The sequence below is a fragment of the Penicillium rubens genome (assembly GCF_028828025.1).
Source record: "Penicillium rubens strain IBT 27055 chromosome Unknown utg000002l_segment0_segment0, whole genome shotgun sequence".
Taxonomy (NCBI): domain Eukaryota; kingdom Fungi; phylum Ascomycota; class Eurotiomycetes; order Eurotiales; family Aspergillaceae; genus Penicillium; species Penicillium rubens.
In genome coordinates, this window is record NW_026890600.1 from 6,786,010 (window position 1) to 6,804,527 (window position 18,518).

The following is an 18,518-nucleotide window of genomic DNA, read 5'->3' on the forward strand; positions in this document are numbered from 1 at the left end:
ATTCGGTTTTAAATCGGGATTGTTAATTCCTCTCCTATAATTACTCGCTCGGAGTTAGGAATCCTAGAAAGCCTATCTATAGGGTTTGTCTTTCTAGGTCTATACTTTATAATAAAGTTAAAAGGTGTAAGAAATATATACTAATACGCCTATCGGCTATTAAGCTTTTACTACGTTATAAATATACGTAGATTAGTATAATCTAATAGCACCTTAATAGGATACTTACTACTATCTAGATAGTGTCTCTAATATTAGAAGGAATAAACGATAGCGAATAGCTCCTAATCCGGTATTATATAGTTAAATTCGGGCCCTAAGAACTTTTAGGACTAGAAAGCGATAGGATACTAACGCCCTTCTTTATTGATAGAAGGAAGAAGCTACGCAGGTGGAATATGCAACTCAGAGAAATAGATAAATGGACTCTGGAGAGGAGAAAAGAAGAAGAGAGAGGGGGAAGCTATCTGCATATATATGAGGAAAGTCCTGGGAGCGGGGAGTCACGTGATAAGCACGTGACCACCCTAACACCCCCCTTTAGGACTGACCTAGATACCCCTATTCCTGCTCTCTATACAAAAACCTCTCTTTTTTTTTTTTTTTTTAACATATAGTCTTTACTACCTTTCCTACGTATTATTACACTCCTTTCTCTATTAGTAAATTGTATGTAGATCACTAAAGACCTAGCATATACACGAATCTGTTATATGCTTCCTTATCGAGAGCTTTTGTGAACCCGTCCGCTATATTATGTATCGTGTCAACACGTAGCAGATTGATCTTCTCTCTAAAGATTGCGTCCTTAATAAAGAACTAGCGTATGTTAAGCCATCTTATACTATTTTTATAAGAGCGCTTTCCTATAAGAAGCTAGGTGTTAATATTATCCGTTAAGATAACGATAGGTTTTGTTACATTCGGTAGGTTTAATACGGTGGCGATTTTTATTAGCTATTAGGTATCCCTTACCGGTCTATTAAGAGCGCACCACTCTACTACTATCGATAATAGTGCTATAATTGTCTGCTTCCTTAAATACCACCTGATTAGTGTACCGCCGAAGAACTAGATAGCCCCCTCTATAGACTTCGTATTAGGCTAGTCTCTATATAAGGCGTCTATATATATAAAGAAAGTTATATCCTAGATTCTCCCGAGCGTTATATAAAGCTCTATTGTCCCTTTTAGGTATCTATAGACCTATCGGATAGTTTATATATTATTAGTGGTAGGTGCTATAGAGCGGTGTTATAATTTTATAACCGTAAACTTAATATCCGGTCTTATCTCTATAGTGAGCTAGTTTAGTCTCCTAATAAGAGATCTGTATAATATATAATCTTTATCGTGTAAACGGGTCTCCGGGTTATTATTGTTAACCTCCTATTTCCGGCTTAGTGATAGCGGGATAGGGGTTAGTGTGTATAACTATATTTCTATAAGACGTAACGCTTCTAGGGTGTAAGCTTTCTAAGATATTATAATAGTCTTCTTACTATAGTCCTAAGAAATAGCGCTACCGAGAAAGCGTAAAGGCTCTCCTATATCTTTGATTTCGAACTACTCCTTTGTCTAGTGGTAAATCTGCTACACTTCCGTATCTATTAGTGCGGTAGTAATAAAATCATCTATATAAACTAGTAAAAACTATACTATTACGCCTTAACCTTTTATATATATATAAGGATCGTCGTCGAGTGCGTAAAAATTAATCTTATTCAATCTAGTATCTAGCTCTTTGTTCTATAAAGCTACTAAATCACGAAGTCCGTATAGAGCCTATTTCAATTGATAAACCTAGCCTTTAATTCTAATATCCGGTTTATAGTACTCGAAACTAAGGGGTTAAAATATGTAGACTATTTCCTAATTATCTTATAATATATTTAGATATGCTACAACTATATCAAATTGCTTCTATTTATAATTCTATTACGTAATAATAGTGAAAATGATCTTAATAAGTGTGTTTTAGACGATAGGTACGTAGAAAATAGAGTCTTCCTTCTTTATCTAGAAGTTCCTATATACTACCTATCTTACTTTAAAACTATACACCTTATTGTCTTTAGTGACTTTAAGATTATACACCTATTGGCTTAGAAGCGGAGTGATTTCTAGCGGACTTCGAATAATATCGAAAGTGTCTTTTATATAGAGATTATCAATCTAACTCTCTATAGTAGCTTACTATCTATTTGCAAATTTAGACTTTAGAGCTTACTTATAGGACTAAGGGATATCGACGTCTTTGATATAAAGCGGCTTACCGTTATAAATAAAAGGAGTGCTTTACTTAGTAAGAACCTTCGACACTGCTAGCCTTCCTCTCTATATATCCTACTTATCCTATCCCTATCTAGATCCCTCGCTAGCACTATTATTACCCTACGGAATGTCCGGTCTTATGTGTATTATCTTCGTCTTCGGTTTCGGTAGAGGGTTCGGTCTCGGGGGACGTAGGGGGTTCTCGGGGAAGCTATAGCGCTCTAGTGAGCGTCTTGTGCGGCTTAAACGGCGGGGAATAAACTATAGAATTGTCTCGTCGCTACTGATTGTGATGATAGACGGCTGACGATCCTATTGAATTATACTCTGATCGGTCTCGATCGTGGAAATATCATAAGAAATCTCTTCTCGCGGCTGTGAAAACTCCTCTTCTGGTTATTAAAAAGGGTCCTGAGAAATCTCTTTATGTTGTTGAGAAATTGACTAAGAAGGCTCTTCCTCTCTGTGAGAGAGAGCTTTATAAGAAATCTCTTCCTAAGTGTGTAGAACTGGTTGTAGTACTGGTTGTAGTACTGGTTGTAGTACTAGTTATAAAACTGGTCTCGGAGTCTTATGCTATAGTGTATCCTCTCTGAATGTATCTGGCAAATATAGTGTTAGTGATTTAATAACTGCTGCTAGCGGTGTGAGATCTCGCTGAATTGGTGTCTCTTCCTCTTAGTAAGAAAATATCTGTCTCTCTTCCTATTGAGAAACTGCCTATCTCTCTTCTTGCTAAGAAACTGTCTGTCTCTCTAGTGTGTGTGAAATGGGCTTATAAGCTTCCTTACTATTGTCACGCTCGATCGACTAGTGAATAGTGGATTCCGGGATCACTTCTAGCACTAGAGGCTTTGTAGCTTACTTTCTAGGCTGAGGTGGTGGTGGAGGAAGAACTAACACTTCCACACTAAGCTGATCTATATACTTTCTGATTAATTCCCGTGCTTAGGGTTGGAGTGTAGGACGTTGTATAGCCTACTATGTATCGTGCGGTGTAGCCTGCTATTTAGACTGCTATTTCGGCTATCTCTTTGCTAGCTTTTAGAAGATAGGCTATCGAATTGGAGATATATCCTCGACTTCCTAGATCCTAGTTAACACTTTGGGTGTTAGTGGTATAGTCTATACTCTTCCCGGTGTGTTCGGTCCCACTAAGGGTTGCTTTTACTAAATTGTTAGCTTTATTAGACCTTAAATGATAGGTTCTGGCTTCCTATTAGTAATAATAACCTACGGAACCAATTTTAGTTGAATCCTAGGTCTTTTAAATAGCTATTTACCCTTTTCAATCTAGGGTCCTCCCTCTTTATAGAGTGCTCCGGTATCGTTATTGTCCGAATTAGGGTCTTTTAGTGCTAGTGTGATCCCAGAAGCCCATTTCCTTATGTAAACATATCTTATGCCTTATTGGCCGGATCTATATGGACCCGTTTCTGCACTTATATACACTATCGTTACCGTATTCTATAGTACTTAGCCGTTGGCAAAGCTAACTCAATATAAACCATGCGATCTTTTCCGAATCTTATCTGGTAGCATATCGGTATAGGCCACCTTCTACGGTTGGCCTAGGGAGGCACGAGACGGCACTGTATACGTCTAGTAGGGCGAAAACGGTGCTAACCCCTCTCGTCCTATCCCGACAACGATTCTACGGACCTAGATACTAGGTAGGGAGGCTCACAAAACCTCGTTTTCTCCCTCCTTTCCTCTGCCCTCCCCCTCCGGCTCTCTCGGTACACTAGATTCCGAGAACGAGAGGGAAGAACGGAAAAACACGGGAGATAATGTCCCCTCCTAGACCCGGAGTGGGTCTATTAACAAAAATCGCGCAATCCACGGAGAAATATAGATTTATAAGGACCCGCGCGGCCGGACGGAATCTTAGCCCCTAAGCGAACACGTCGCTCCGAGAGAAATCTCGAATCTGTGAACGTCCGTCCGAGGGAAATACCGATCCGCGCGGGAATAGAGGTCCCGCTACCTAGTAAGATCCGTATCTAGGCGCCGTTAAAAGATAGACGGCCTCCTAACCTAATAAGAGGAATATAGAACTTATTATTTACTTCCTCTAAGAAAGAAAAGAACCCCCTATCGTCCCCGCTAGGAAACAATTATATCCGCGTAGCCCTCTTAAGGAAACACCGAAGCGGAATTTATAGCTAACCTCCCGGTAGAGGTTAATACGGCCCTTAACCTTCTAGAAGTGGAGGAACGAAATATCTTCGTGTATATATATTCCACTATAGACCCCTAGTAGGTCAATCCCTTAGTCGAACGGGCTACGAATAGGGCTTAGGCCCTCTAGGCGGAACGGTCTAAAACCGAACGACTTACGGCGGCCCTTAGTATAGCCGTAAACCTATCCTATAGGTTAGACCTCCCTTCTAGGGGAGAATAGCCGCTACTAAACACCTCCGAAAAGCCTCTATCGTCTATAGCCACAATCTTTTAAGCTATAGACAAGGACACCTATAAGAGGTTCCTAAACGACTTACGGGCAATTGCTAACTACGATAGCGCTATCCTTAACGACGCCGCCCGTAAATAGACGCGCGACTACGATCGATACTTCTCGGAGCTAGCAAAGCTTACCGGTCACGACTCTCCTAACGAGGTAAAGATACTATATACCTCTAGGAAGCTCGTAAAGGTCGCCCGGTAGCGTCTAGAATAGCGCGAGCGATAATATAACTTACTCGGTACGGATAACTTCCTAATATAGGCTATATTTAAGGAATGGCTTAAATAGGAATTCGCGGAGCACCTATCTATAGAGAAACTCTATAAGCGCTACGAAACGCTTAAATAAGGGAACTAATCCGTGTAAGAGTACGCCGCGAATCTCTAGTAGGTTATATCCGACTTTAATTAGGATATTCCGGACCTAATATTAATCTAGCGATTCGTTATAGGCACAAAAGCTACCTACTATACTAAATAGGCTAAGGAACGAGACTAGCCTAAAACGATTAAGGACGTTATCTTCCGTTTCGCCTAGTACGAGTAAGGGCGGGTTATCGCCTAGAGATATAAAGGGTCTTCGGCGAGATACCTAGACGCTATAGATATTAATACTGTCGTTAGCTCTATAGAGGCTTATACCGCACGGGGGCCACTACTATTTAAGGAGACCCGAGAATATTATAACTACGGGAAACGGGGGTACCTAGCCCGTTTCTATCGGAAGCCGAAAACTAAGGAGACAAAACGGAAGTAAAAGGCGGTATACGAACGATCCCGCTAACCTATAAAAAACTAGTGCGGCTGTATAACGTAGAAGCCCTCGTCGGCCGCCTATAATAGGCTCCCGAGCTACTATTATTCGATATAGATAATATTCTCGACCCTTATTACCCTATAAACTCCTATAAACGGGCCTAAACGGAGCCCCCTCCGCTATCTCGGTAGGGGCGGAGGGAAAGACCCCCGTATCTATCCGTGTCCCTAAACGTCCTCACTAACTCCCTAACGTTTTACTAGGGAAAGATCTATATAGGAGACGCCGACCTAATATCTATCCGTATGCTCCTAGATAGCGGAGTAAGCGATATATTCGTCTCCCTATAGGTCCTCGGGAAGTTAGATAGACAGATCCGGGTGCGAAAACCTAGGACCCCGGTACTAGTCACTATCGTAAATAGCGAGCGGCTAGAAACGAGTGGTTATACTATCCTCCTAGTTAAGGTCGGGAACTAGATAGGACGGATTAAGGCCTAGATCCTCCCGACCGAGTACGATATAATCCTCGGCCGAGATTTCCTCTAGGTAGAAAACCTATATATCGACTAGCGTATATCCGTTATAACCCTTACGGATTATAACTATCGTATATACGCTATTCACCCTATAAATAACGCCCGCGTTATCACAAGGGGAAGTATATACCTTAATATAATATCGGCTAAATAAATACGCCGACTCCTCCGGAAATCAGGGAGTGAAGCCTACCTTTTCACGGTCCGTCCGACTTATCGCGGATATAAGAACGAAGAACCGGGGCCGCCTAAGAGCGACGACCCCGGAATTTAGCGGATCCTTACGAGATATAAGGATCTCTTCCGAGCGGAATTACCTACCGCACTTCCCCCGGAACGTAACGTGGCGTACGAAATCGATATAGGAACGTATATACCTATTAATATTAACGCGTATAGACTCTCCTCCGAGAAGCTCGACGAGTAAGCTAGATAAGTCGAAGATCTTATTAAAAAGGGCTTAATCCGCGAGTCTAATAGCGTATAGGGCTTCCTGGTCGTTTTCGCCCGGAAACCGAATAGGAAGTGGCGAATATATATCGACTATCGAGCCCTAAATAATATAATAGTAAAGAACGGATACCCCCTCCCGCGAATCTAGGAGTTATTAGATATTATCGGGAACGCACGGATCCTCTCTAAGATCGATCTTATAGCCGGATATTAGTAGATCCGTATAGGGGAGGGTTCTATCGAGAAAATAGTATTTAATACTATCTAGGGAAAATACGAATAGCTCGCTATACTATTTAGACTATATAACGCGCCTACTACCTTCTAATCTATTGTTAATAAAACGCTACGGCCCCTCTTTAGCTATAATATAGTGGTATATCTCGACGATATCCTTATCTTCTTAGCTACGCTTAACGAGCACCGGAAATATATAGAAGAAGTCCTAGCGCTCTTATAGAAGTAATAACTATACGTGTCACCGACTAAGTGTACATTCGCGACCTAGGAACTAGAGTTTTATAGTTATATCGTTAGAAATAGAACGATACGGCCTCTCCCGGCTAAAGTCGAAGCCGTATAGGCCTAGCCGCGACTAAAAACTGTCTATAACGTCCGTTAGTTCCTCGGCTTAGCCACTTATTACCGTCGATTCGTTCACGACTTTTTAAAGGTATATATACTACTCTATAAGCTCCTAAAAGAAAGTGATAGTACACTTCGTAAATAAGGTTTCCGCCCTATTATCTAGATAGAAGCCTACGAGAGCGCCTTTCGGAAGGTAAAGGACCTCTTTGCTTCCGCCCCGGTCCTTAAATAACTAGACCGGAACCGACTATACGTTATCGAAATAGATACCTCCGAATAGGCCCTCGGTATAGTCCTTATATAGGAGGACGATAACGGAAAACTCTACCTAGTGGTATACGACGGGCGGAAGCTATATAGCGCTGAGCTAAACTACCCCGTATATAAGAAAGAGTTACTAGCTATTAAGGAAGCTATCCGTATATAAGATAGGTATATCGACGGAGACCGGTTCGAGACTATTATTATTACCGATAATACGTCCCTATAATACCTAAATACTATAAGGGAGTATAGTAAGCGCCTCGCGCGGTAGATCGCCGAATTCTAGTAGTATCGGCTATCTATTCGATACCGAAAGGGCTCGGAGAATGTTATAGCGGATACTATTAGCCGCCGGCTAGACCTAGTCGGAACCACCCGAGCTAATATAAGCCTCGAGAGGCCTATTAGAGTTAGATACCTTACGCTTATAACGATAGTGTATAGTATCCCCGAAGAAGAATAGCTCGCGGCTATAATCTAGCTCTTATAAGATAGTACGGAGCCGGAGGACCTGGCTATTAGAAGGGTAGTGAAGAAATATACCGACCGACTTAGCTTATAAAACACTAATATATTCGCGCGGGCTCCTATAGAGGAAAACCAATAACTCGTTTTTATATACGAAGACGGCGTTATCTCTCTATACCTAGATCCCCTATTTCGCTCCGAGCTACTCCGGACGGCCTATTATAAGTTCGGCTACCTCGGCTTCCCGGGCCTTAACGGTATTATTAGGCCCCGGGGTTAGTGGCTATCGATCCGAGCGGATATAGAGGAGTCTATAAAGAACTACCTAAATTGCTAGGTTTTATAGGGTTCCTATAAGGACCTCGAATAGGAAGCTACGTAATATATAGTGATAAGCGGTATCCGCCCGTTCGAGCGTTAGGGAATCGACCTTATCGGCCCCCTCCTAATGACGCCGAATAGGAACCGATAGATTATTATAGCGATCGACTATATAACTAGCTAGCCGGTCGCCTATACGGTCCTAGATATAACTAAGGAGACGCTTATAGAATTTTTATTCCGCGATATATATACACACTACGGTGTATTTAATAAATTACTCTCGGATAATAGTGCTAACCTTTTATCGGGAGCCGTACGACACTTTATAAGTCAACTAAGAGCCTATTACTATACGATAACACCCTACTATCCCCGCACTAATAGTAAGGTAGAAAATTTTAACGGCCTTATTACTCGTATACTCACGAAATACCTTATAGGTAAGCCTATAAGACTTTAGGACGAATATCTTACGAAAGCGCTATTCGCCGCCTATATATAGGAGCACGCTATCACTCGAAAGAGCCCCTACTTCCTAGTCTATAGTATATATCCCCGTATTATCGTAGACGGAGGTGAGCCGCCGGACGCCTAGGAAGGAACTAACCGGGATAAGCAAATCTAGTAGCTTATAGACGCCCGCTCGAAGGCAAACGAGCTCCTACTCGTCTATACTATCCGGAAACAAAAGATCCGGGACTCTATAGTCACTAAGACTAGCTTCAAAATCGACGATTAGGTCCTAGTAAGGAATGAAGTAAAGTAGAAGTTCGAGAGTATATGGTTCGGGCTATATAAGGTTATATAAGCCTATCTATTAGGGACTTACGCCCTCGCCGAACTAAACGGATATATTCTCCGGAACCTTATTAACGGTGTGAGACTAACGGACGTAAACGTCGGCGATAATCCTAGCCTATAGGTATCGCCGGCCGGCCGGTCGGCTCTATAACGAGCCGGCTAAAAGATTAGCCGCCCGGAAGAACTCTATAGAATCCTCGATAAGGTAGAACCCCCTCTACCGACGTACGCGGACCTCTCTACGTTTATAAGGGAGGAATAGTAGGAATTTAGGCGCGTAGGAGCCCGTATAGAATTCCTAGGGGAGGAAGTTATAGCTAAACGTGTTATCGTAAAGACGCGAGTAGCCGCGCGTAAGAGATAGACGAAAACTATTAATAAGGCACTAGAGTAGGGCCCGCTAGGTGCTAACGAGTGGGACTCGGAAGTAAACGACTACGAATCTAAGGATTTTAAATAAAACGAATCCGACGGGTATAAATCGGTAGAGGACGCTTATCGCGAGTCTAAATAAGGCTCGGGCCGAACCTCGCACCCCTTCGTAGTTATTATTCTACCCCCGTCTAGAGAGATCTAAGAGCTTACGTCTATATAAAGCTAGAATTAGGAAATTAGAATCGTATTACCGGCCTTAAGAACGCCGAAGGAGCCGCCTAGAAGGGGTAGGACTTAATAGAAACTATCGCTAAACCGCGCGAATAGAGGTATAAGGCCTTAACGAGAACTAATATAAGCAGAAAGAGGGTATAAGGCCCGAAAACTAACTATAAGGATCCGTCTACCTTATCCTTAATGGTTCAGAATATCACCGGAGTCCGAACTACTATCCTCGGACCCGTCACCTTCCGCTTTAGTAATATCACCCTCCTTTAGCTAACCCTTCTTAAGCCCTAGATCCTATATAGCGGTATAATTATACCGGACGCGCTTACGCACTTCCTAGAGACGTTCGTAAACGTTATAGAACTATAGCTTATCCTCCGTATAGTAGATATTAGGCTAGTCTAAGGGAGTCGCGTATATCACACTATCGAAAGCCGGACCGGAGCGGGGCGTGGTATATATAGTATTAGGAGGATTAGGCGTATCCTTAGTGCGCTTTTTCTTCTAACCACCCTTATCCTTACCGCTAGGGGCGTCACTAGCCGTACGTTTCTTTATAGACTTAGAGGGAGTGGTAATAGCACTACCGGCTTTAGCTAGACTAGCGGAAGCCGGGATAGCTTTACCCTTACCCTTATCCTTAGCGGGAGGTGTAGCAATAGGATCAATAGGAGCCTTACTAGGACTAATAGCTCGTCCCTTCTCCTTACTAGCCTTTTTCTTACCCGCACGAGAAGGTCTATCGGTATAAACGAGTATATTCGGGGCCTTAAGTAGGATACTATTAGGCTAGAAGCGGCGAACGAGGTTATATACCTAGAATAGAGTCTTATAGTTATTGTCGGGATTATTAGTAAGATCGCCGATCGGGCCTAGAAGACGTTAGAAAAGAAGCGAAGATAAAACCACCCGAAAAGGTACTCACGAAGGGTATATTTATTAGCCGCACTAGACTATTAGTAGTAAGTATATAATAACGACCACTAGAAACCTAACCCGGCGAGGAAAACGATCCGGTAAAAGGAAAACGGACCGTTACCTTTCTTATAAGACGCGTAAGCTTCACCTAGAGGGGCTTTATAGCCAATTATTTGGCCTAGGGCTATATATACGTTTATAACCGAGGATACCGTATAGTCCTTAGTGACGCGCTAATTAACTCTAGTGCGCTTAGGGTCTATATAGTACTATAATTGGTCCTACGAACTCTTTATAAGAAGTATAAAGAGAGGTATCCTAGTAGCGTCCACTCCTTTACCTAGAACGAAGCAGTTAGCCTCTAAATAGGCACGGTTAGAGTAGGGAAAAACTTACTAGCGTCGGTTTAGGCCTACGAACGAGTAGTAGTAGCCGGGATAGGAAGTAGAATATATAACTAACTCCTATCGCCGCTATAGTTAGTAATAACCGGAGTAGCAACCACACCTCTAGCACCTCTACCTATACCCGCGGGTCCGGCCGTAACCGCACCTACTCCTACGCCACCGTTATCACCTCCTACGCTACCGTCACCACTAGCCGCACCGCTATTACCACCGGCTGCGCCACTATTGCTATCACTATCACTATCGCTATCACTATCACTATCGCCGCCTATACCTCCGAGAGCTTTAGGAGAGCTTAGAGGAGGGGGAAACTTATCGAAAACACCTAATTGCTTCCGGGCGGCTATCCAACTAGCTTAATAGAAGTCGTCGCCTCGGTGTCCTTCCTCTAGAAGGTTCACGAGAACGAGGCTTACCTTATTAATATCGACCTTACCGGACCTAGTCACCTTAGTGTTCCCTAGGGTTACATATAACTCTCTCGCCTACCGCTCGATACGCGCGGCCTTAGTTAGCTCTACGTCCTAGGGTCCCGGCTCCGCGTTATAGTACTTACGAAAAATAAGTGATATACGCCTAGGCTTAGTATCTACGGGCTTAATAGAATCCCGCGCGGTAGTAGTGAAACTCCTAGTAGTCCCCGAGGACTCGCTAGGGCGCTTATAAGGACTTCGACGAAGTATCTTCGATATAAAAGCGTTTATACGGATAAGAATCGATAAAAATTGATAAGAAAGGGGGATAAAAGGGGGTGAAAGTAGGGTGGTAAAGAAGGGAAGAGAGTAGAAGTGAAGCTATATAGGAAATACTACACTATCTCGAAGTGGGAGGGTCCTCTTATTTATAAAGTCGGAAGTGAGAGTCCTTTAGGCAACCCACGGACACTAATAGGTAGAGTCTATACCTTAGAAGCACCCTCCTTTATCCAAACGCCTCTTAGATTTCCCTTTAATAACCGCTAGCAAGCTAATTTTACACCCTCGCTACCTATTTTAGGCCCCTATCGAAGACCCCGAGTCTTATAAAGGCTTAAAGACCTTTATTGCTACTATTCTTAGAGACTTACTAACGTATTTCCTTTATTTATACCCCTACACACCTACACTGCCTTTAACGAATTCGATTTTGTACGTACGTCTGTTGACGATACCTTTCCGGGATCTAGGGGGAGTTTTTGAGCTCTCTCACGTGACCTTCGGGAAACGGAGGACCGTTTTCCTATTCGGTGGGGGAGGATATGATCCTAGAAGCCCATTTCCTTATATAAACATATCTTATGCCTTATTAGCCGGATCTATATGGACCCGTTTCTGCACTTATGTACACTATCGTTACCGTATTCCATAGTACTTAGCCGTTGGCAAAGCTAACTCAATACAAACCATGCGATCTTTTCCGAATCTCACTAGCTTTCTAGTCGGCGCTAGACCCCCCTTCTAGTCGTTATCCGATCTAGTGTTCTTATCTAGTTTATCTAGGAAAGTGACGTCCTAGGAGCGTATAATCTCTTTTATAATAGGATTCTATACCTTAAAGATATAGCTATTTTCTCTTTCGTAACTAATTAGATATCCCTAGAATGCTTATGCTCCTAACTTCTCTAACTAAACACGAGTCTCTCTTAGAATATAGATAAAAACAATTGCTCCCTATAGACGAAGGTGCTTTAGATTGACCTTCGTTTCTTCTATACTAAGGTCTTGCTACTAGGTAATGATTAGGGTTTTGCCTATTTTAGGGTTTATTAGGCGGTTATAAATATAAATAGCGGTATTTATACGAAAAGGCTAGAGAGAGTCTAGAAGCTTTATATCTATATTTATCGTCCTCTATATTTGATTGATATAGCCTCCTATACGCTCCGCTATACTATTAGGCTTAGGTATATACGCGGGTATAAGTTTAAAAATCATTCCCTCACTCTCCCCCTATATCTAGAACTTATAGAATTCGCTTCCTCTATTAATACGCTGGATAGCTAGGTATCTGCCGCGGAGAAGCTTCTACCGCTTATAGAATTTGATTATATATTCCGCAATCTTATCTTTAGTGCGAAAATAGGGGCCCTCGGTGTATTAGGTATAGTTATCTATAATAGGAACCTAATATTTCTTACTACTAGGTCTAGGGGGATTTATAGTCTAGGTGTTAGTATAAAATTTTATGCTAGGCTTTTTAATATATCGTTATTTATCTCTTAAGATCCGTTTCTTCGCTTTCCCGAGCTAATATACTTTATAATTAAAGTTATAAAGCTTAACCTAGTTATCCTTATTAAGAAGAATAGTATCCGCTAAAGAAGCTTTAATATACGGTTTGCCGATATGTCCTAGACGTCTATATATTTCGTATATAGAGACTACCTTACTAACTCTGTTAAGGTCTTCGTCTTTATCGTTAGACTTAGAGCTAGAATTGGGCTCGTAAAAATGCGTCTTTTAGACCTTTATTAAAATCTCTGTTTTTATGTTCTCTTTCTTTATATCTTCGGCTTCGCTCTTTACACTATAAAAAAGCGGGCTATTAATCTATAGAAGTCCGCTAATCTTCTTTACTAGGCCGACTTCCTCCCGGTTTGCACGTATAAGCTTTAACGTGATCGGGTTATAATAAATCCTATAATCTGCTTCTAGAGCATTCGTAGAAAGTAGTCTGTCTTTAGTTAATAGGTTATAGTAGGTAGAGATAAGGATTGTTCTCACTTTCCTAGTCGAAGTCTTGATCTAGACTAGGGCCTTACTATATACTATTACGAATTGAATATTACTATTAGTATTAGTATAGCTATATAGCGTTTCTCTAGCTTTATACTTAGTGTATTTATAGAAATCTTTATAGTGACTAGTGATAGTTTTAGAAGTACTACTATCTAGTATCTATATCTTATCCGCGGAGCGTACGGAGTTTACCTAAGCTACACTAGCCTTATTTTCGTTCTTCTTATTATTTGCTAACCGCTTTATAATACTATAACACTAGATATTCTTTACCGGTTTCTACCCTTCGAAAATAAGGTCTTCTATAAGGTGGTAGTATATCTTTACTAGATAACCTTCGATACTATAGTAGGGATATTTGTAGCTATTAACGTACTACGGTTATTAGTTTCTTTATTATTCCGCCCACTAGTCGATAGTCTTACCTTTTGCTAGACCGTTTTTAAAGAAAGATAACGTCTCTCTATCTATCTTTATATCTATCTTAGTATCCGACGAAGTATTATATCCGCCGCCGCGACCGTATCTACTATAACCGCGTCCCCTTCTACCGCGCTAGTTCTCTATCTTCCGCGCTATATTTGCTATAGTAGAGGTGCTTAATAAAGTAGGTGTATCACAAGCTTCTATAATTAGCTTTTTATATAAGCTATTAAAGTCGTCCTTTATAACACTCTCTAGAATAGTATCCTTTATTATCTAGTAGGTGAACTTTACCGAATCTAGTTCTCCTTCGAGATTATAAAGTATAATAAATATTGCACTGAAAGGGTGCGGCTCTACCTTATATAGGCCTAGTTAGTTATACTACGTCTAATACGCCGTGATATAGGTATTAGCGCTAGAGAAATCTAATCTCCGGATCTTATAAAACTTAATAACTTTACGTCTAATATTATCTATGATTTCTACACTACGAACGAGAGTCTCCACTTCCCGTATTATAATATCTATACGACGTGGAAAGGCTTCCACTCCTCCTTTAAGAATAGTGATAATCTCTTAATCTAGTAGACTCTCAATCTATCTATAGGCAATTTTTGACTAGTATTCCTAAATGTCGTACTCGGGGTCTGTCTCCTACGGTCGGGGTAGTTTATAATTAGCCACTTTATCGATACGGACTATACTAAGTCCGTTCTCGATCTGGCGTTTCTATCTAGTAAGATTGCTACTATCTAACAATAACTTGATACCTTTATTTAATTTGATTTCCTTCTCCTCCGGGAGGTTTATGCCCTAGGTCCGAATCGCTCGTTTCGCTACGCCGGCGGAGGAAGAAGGTTGGGTTTAGGTGCGAGGTGCGGGGAGAGAGCGTGATAAGCCCTCACCGGTATTGTTATCCTCGAAATCAGTCATATTGACTAGCTAGAATATAGAGTCTTCACGATATTAGAAGAGTCTCTGGTTAGAAATAGAGAGACGCGTTTTCGCTGACTCTCGCTGAGAAATGCAGAGTTTTCACGATAGAAAAATCTCTGTTTGTGAATATAGAGCTCTCTTGATAAGAAATCTCTGATAAGGAAATGCGGCCTATAATGATATTGATGATCTTCACTACCTTAATGACGGATTCGATGATCCTTAGTGGGGTGCGGGACGGGCCGAAGCGCGACCCATAATGAAAATTTGAAAATTCTGATTCGCTCAGTTAGACTTGATGAAAATTGATGATTTTAATGATGCTCGGAGTCCTCGAGCAAAGGGCTTCATAACCTGATGGAAGGAAGAAGCTACGTAGGTGGAATATGTAACTCAGAGAAATAGATAAATGGACTCTGGAGAGGAGAAAAGAAGAAGAGAGAGGGGGAAGCTATCTGCATACACATGAGGAAAGTCCTGGGAGCGGGAGTCACGTGATAAGCACGTGACCACCCCAACATTTATTAGGTTAGGAAAGCACTCCTCCTATTCCTTAGTTCGACGTATCTATTTCTAATCTAATATATTTCTCTAGGTCGAAATAGCGTAATAGGGACGCCGACTAGAAAGCCCCTTTTAAGTTTTAAAACGCTACTAATTCGGTCTTATTTAGTGTTACTTAACCCGGCTTTTTCCTATTATTACTCCCTTTTATTATAGATATAAGTGGTAAAGAAATCTAAGAATATCCTTTAATAAATCGGCGGTAGAAATTATAAAATCCTAGAAAAACCTAGACGTTATAGTAGCTCTTTAGTTCTTACTATTCCTAGATCACGCGGATATAGCTCTAGTCTATTTTCACTCCCGAACTATCTATAATAAACCCTAGGAATTCGACCTCCTTTTAGTAGAATATACACTTCGAAAGCTTTATATATAGCTCTACCTTCTATAGCCTTTCGAAAATCTAGCGAAGCGCTATCGAATAGGACTTATAGTCCTTAGTAAAAACTAGGATATTATCTAGATATACTATATAAATAACGTTAACTAGCCTTACTAGCGCTATATAGATATAACTTTAGAAAGTGGCCGGCGTATTAGATAGTCCGAATAGTATAACTATATATTCGAAGTGGCTATATTAGGTTCGAAAGGCTATCTTCTATTCGTCACCTTCTTATAGTCGAATCCGGTAGTAAGCGTCTTTAACGTCGACCTTACTAAAGTATTTTACTCCCGAAAGTCGGTTAAGGATTTCCGATATTAGAGGTAAAGGGTAGCGATTCTTAACCGAAATATAGTTAAGTCCCTAGTAATCTATATATAAATATAGTCCTCTATCTTTCTTCGGGATAAATAGGATTAGCGCTCCCGCTAGACTTTTCGATAGTCTAATCTATCCCTTTTTAATATTATCTATAAGATAAGCCTATAGTTCTTTAAGCTCCGTTTATAAAAGGGGGTAAATCGGACTATAAGGTAGAGTTTTACCTTCTTCGAGCTCGATAGTATAGTTAGAAGCTTTTATCCTCGGTAGTATACCCGCTTTTTTATAGTCGAATACGTCTTAATACTCCTCTAATTTAGAGGGGATTCGGTCTTAATTCTTTACTAGTACGTCGGTACCTTTATCGGGTAGCTATACCTCCTTTAGTATCTTAATTAGGGCGTAAATAATAGCTATATTCTTAGATTACTTTATAAACTTATAAGGTTTCTAGAGTTCGAACCCTTTAACTCCGAACCACTATTTATCGACACTAGATTATAGGATAACGTCGAATTTATTAATAAAGGTCTTTAATAAAAGGATAGGGCTTCCTTTTAGCCTTAAGTCCCTATCGATACCGATATAGGGTCGTTTTACTATCTTTTCGGTGCCTCGAGAATCTCTTATTATAAATAGTACCTAGAATATACTATAGATATAGAGTCTATCTAGAGCGACGCCTTTTAGCGTTAGGAACGAGAAAGGTATAGCTAGTAATTTATTTTTAATAGTAAATTCCTTACTAACTATATTATATTCCGCGCTAGTGTCTAGATCTATATATATTTCGCGACTATCTCCTAAGGTAATCGGTATATAAAGGCGTACTATAGTCCCGATTAGCGGGTATTAAGCTAGGGTATCGGGAATTAATCTAGCTCCTCTACTTTTCCCTACTATCTAGTTTAATTTACTCTTAATACTTAGATTAGGGTTCCTCTCTATAGGTACTCGTTTATCTAGTGATTCTTATCTTAATAGATAAAATAGGTACCTTCCGGTACCGAAACGGTACTATTTCCTTTTTTAGTAGTCTAGGAGTTTATATTAGAGTTTATTAAATTTTGTAATCTTCTATCGGATCTACTGATGGCGGCAACGAGAACAGGGACAGAGAAAGACTGTATTCGCTATCTGACAGATAACTGGGGGAGGAAGAAGGAAGAGAGGAAGACAGACAGAGAGAGAGCTAGAGACAAACAAACAGACAGGCATGACTAGCCTGAACAAACAGGCAGCCAGCCAGGTCACATGACCCAGGCTCTAACACCCCCCCTCAGGCTAGACATCCACTAACAAACACTCTCCTCGCCCCCCTATAACAAAAAGAAAACTACTATCTCCAGTATCAAATTCACCACCAGTATCACATCCAGTATCACTTCTTTCTATCCTTTGCATCCTTCTTCTCCATTCGTGCTATAGCGTAGCACCAGACCTCCGGGAACGGCTCCCATCCATCAAAAACGAATTCTTCCATCAGGTGGAAGCATACCTTTGCAGGGTGTCCATCGAGACGGCAGTGTGTGCACTCAGTTCCGTTGATATACTAAGGCTACTAACAACGCTGGCGCTTAGCCCATTCGTCAATGTCAGCTCCTTTCGGGGGTGCTCCACGAAGCTGCTTCTCTTCCGGTTCATCCTTTACTTCGCCTTTATTATCAACTTTGTTATCTTCCTTCGGCTTCCGCTAGTCATTTCCACGTCCAATACGGCCTCCACGACCGCGCTATCCACGTCCGCCGCGTGAAGAAGACGAGGGTGACGAAGAACGGGTTATCTTCGCTAGACTAGGGCTTGTCTCCTCCGTAATTATGTTCGACTCAATAATCAGCTCTTTGCAGTATTCACTAAAGTCATTTATCGTGGTTTCGGTCGGGACTTAGCGTTTTAGAGTATCAAAAGTGAAATTCACGCTCGGGAGCTCTTCACGAAGTGCGTGAAGTATGGTGTAAAGTGTAGCAAAAGGGTGCGGTACGACACCGTAACGTCCGAGAATATTGAATTGCCTCTAATAAGCTATAATATAGTCCTTCGCCGTAGTGTAATTCTCTCGTTTCAATTTATCGAATTTCAAGACCTCCGCACCGACGTTCAAAACCTTATTATCACCGCTCACAATCCGGGTGATCTCCTTTATCAAGTCATCGGCGTACTCCGGGAATTGTTAAATTGAACCTTCGAGGATAGTCGTGATTTTATTGTCTAGTGTCGACGAGATCTAGCCGAGGGTGTAGACAGACTAGTAATACTAGGTATCGTACTCCGGGTCGTCTTCCTTTGGTTTCGGCAGGTTAAAATT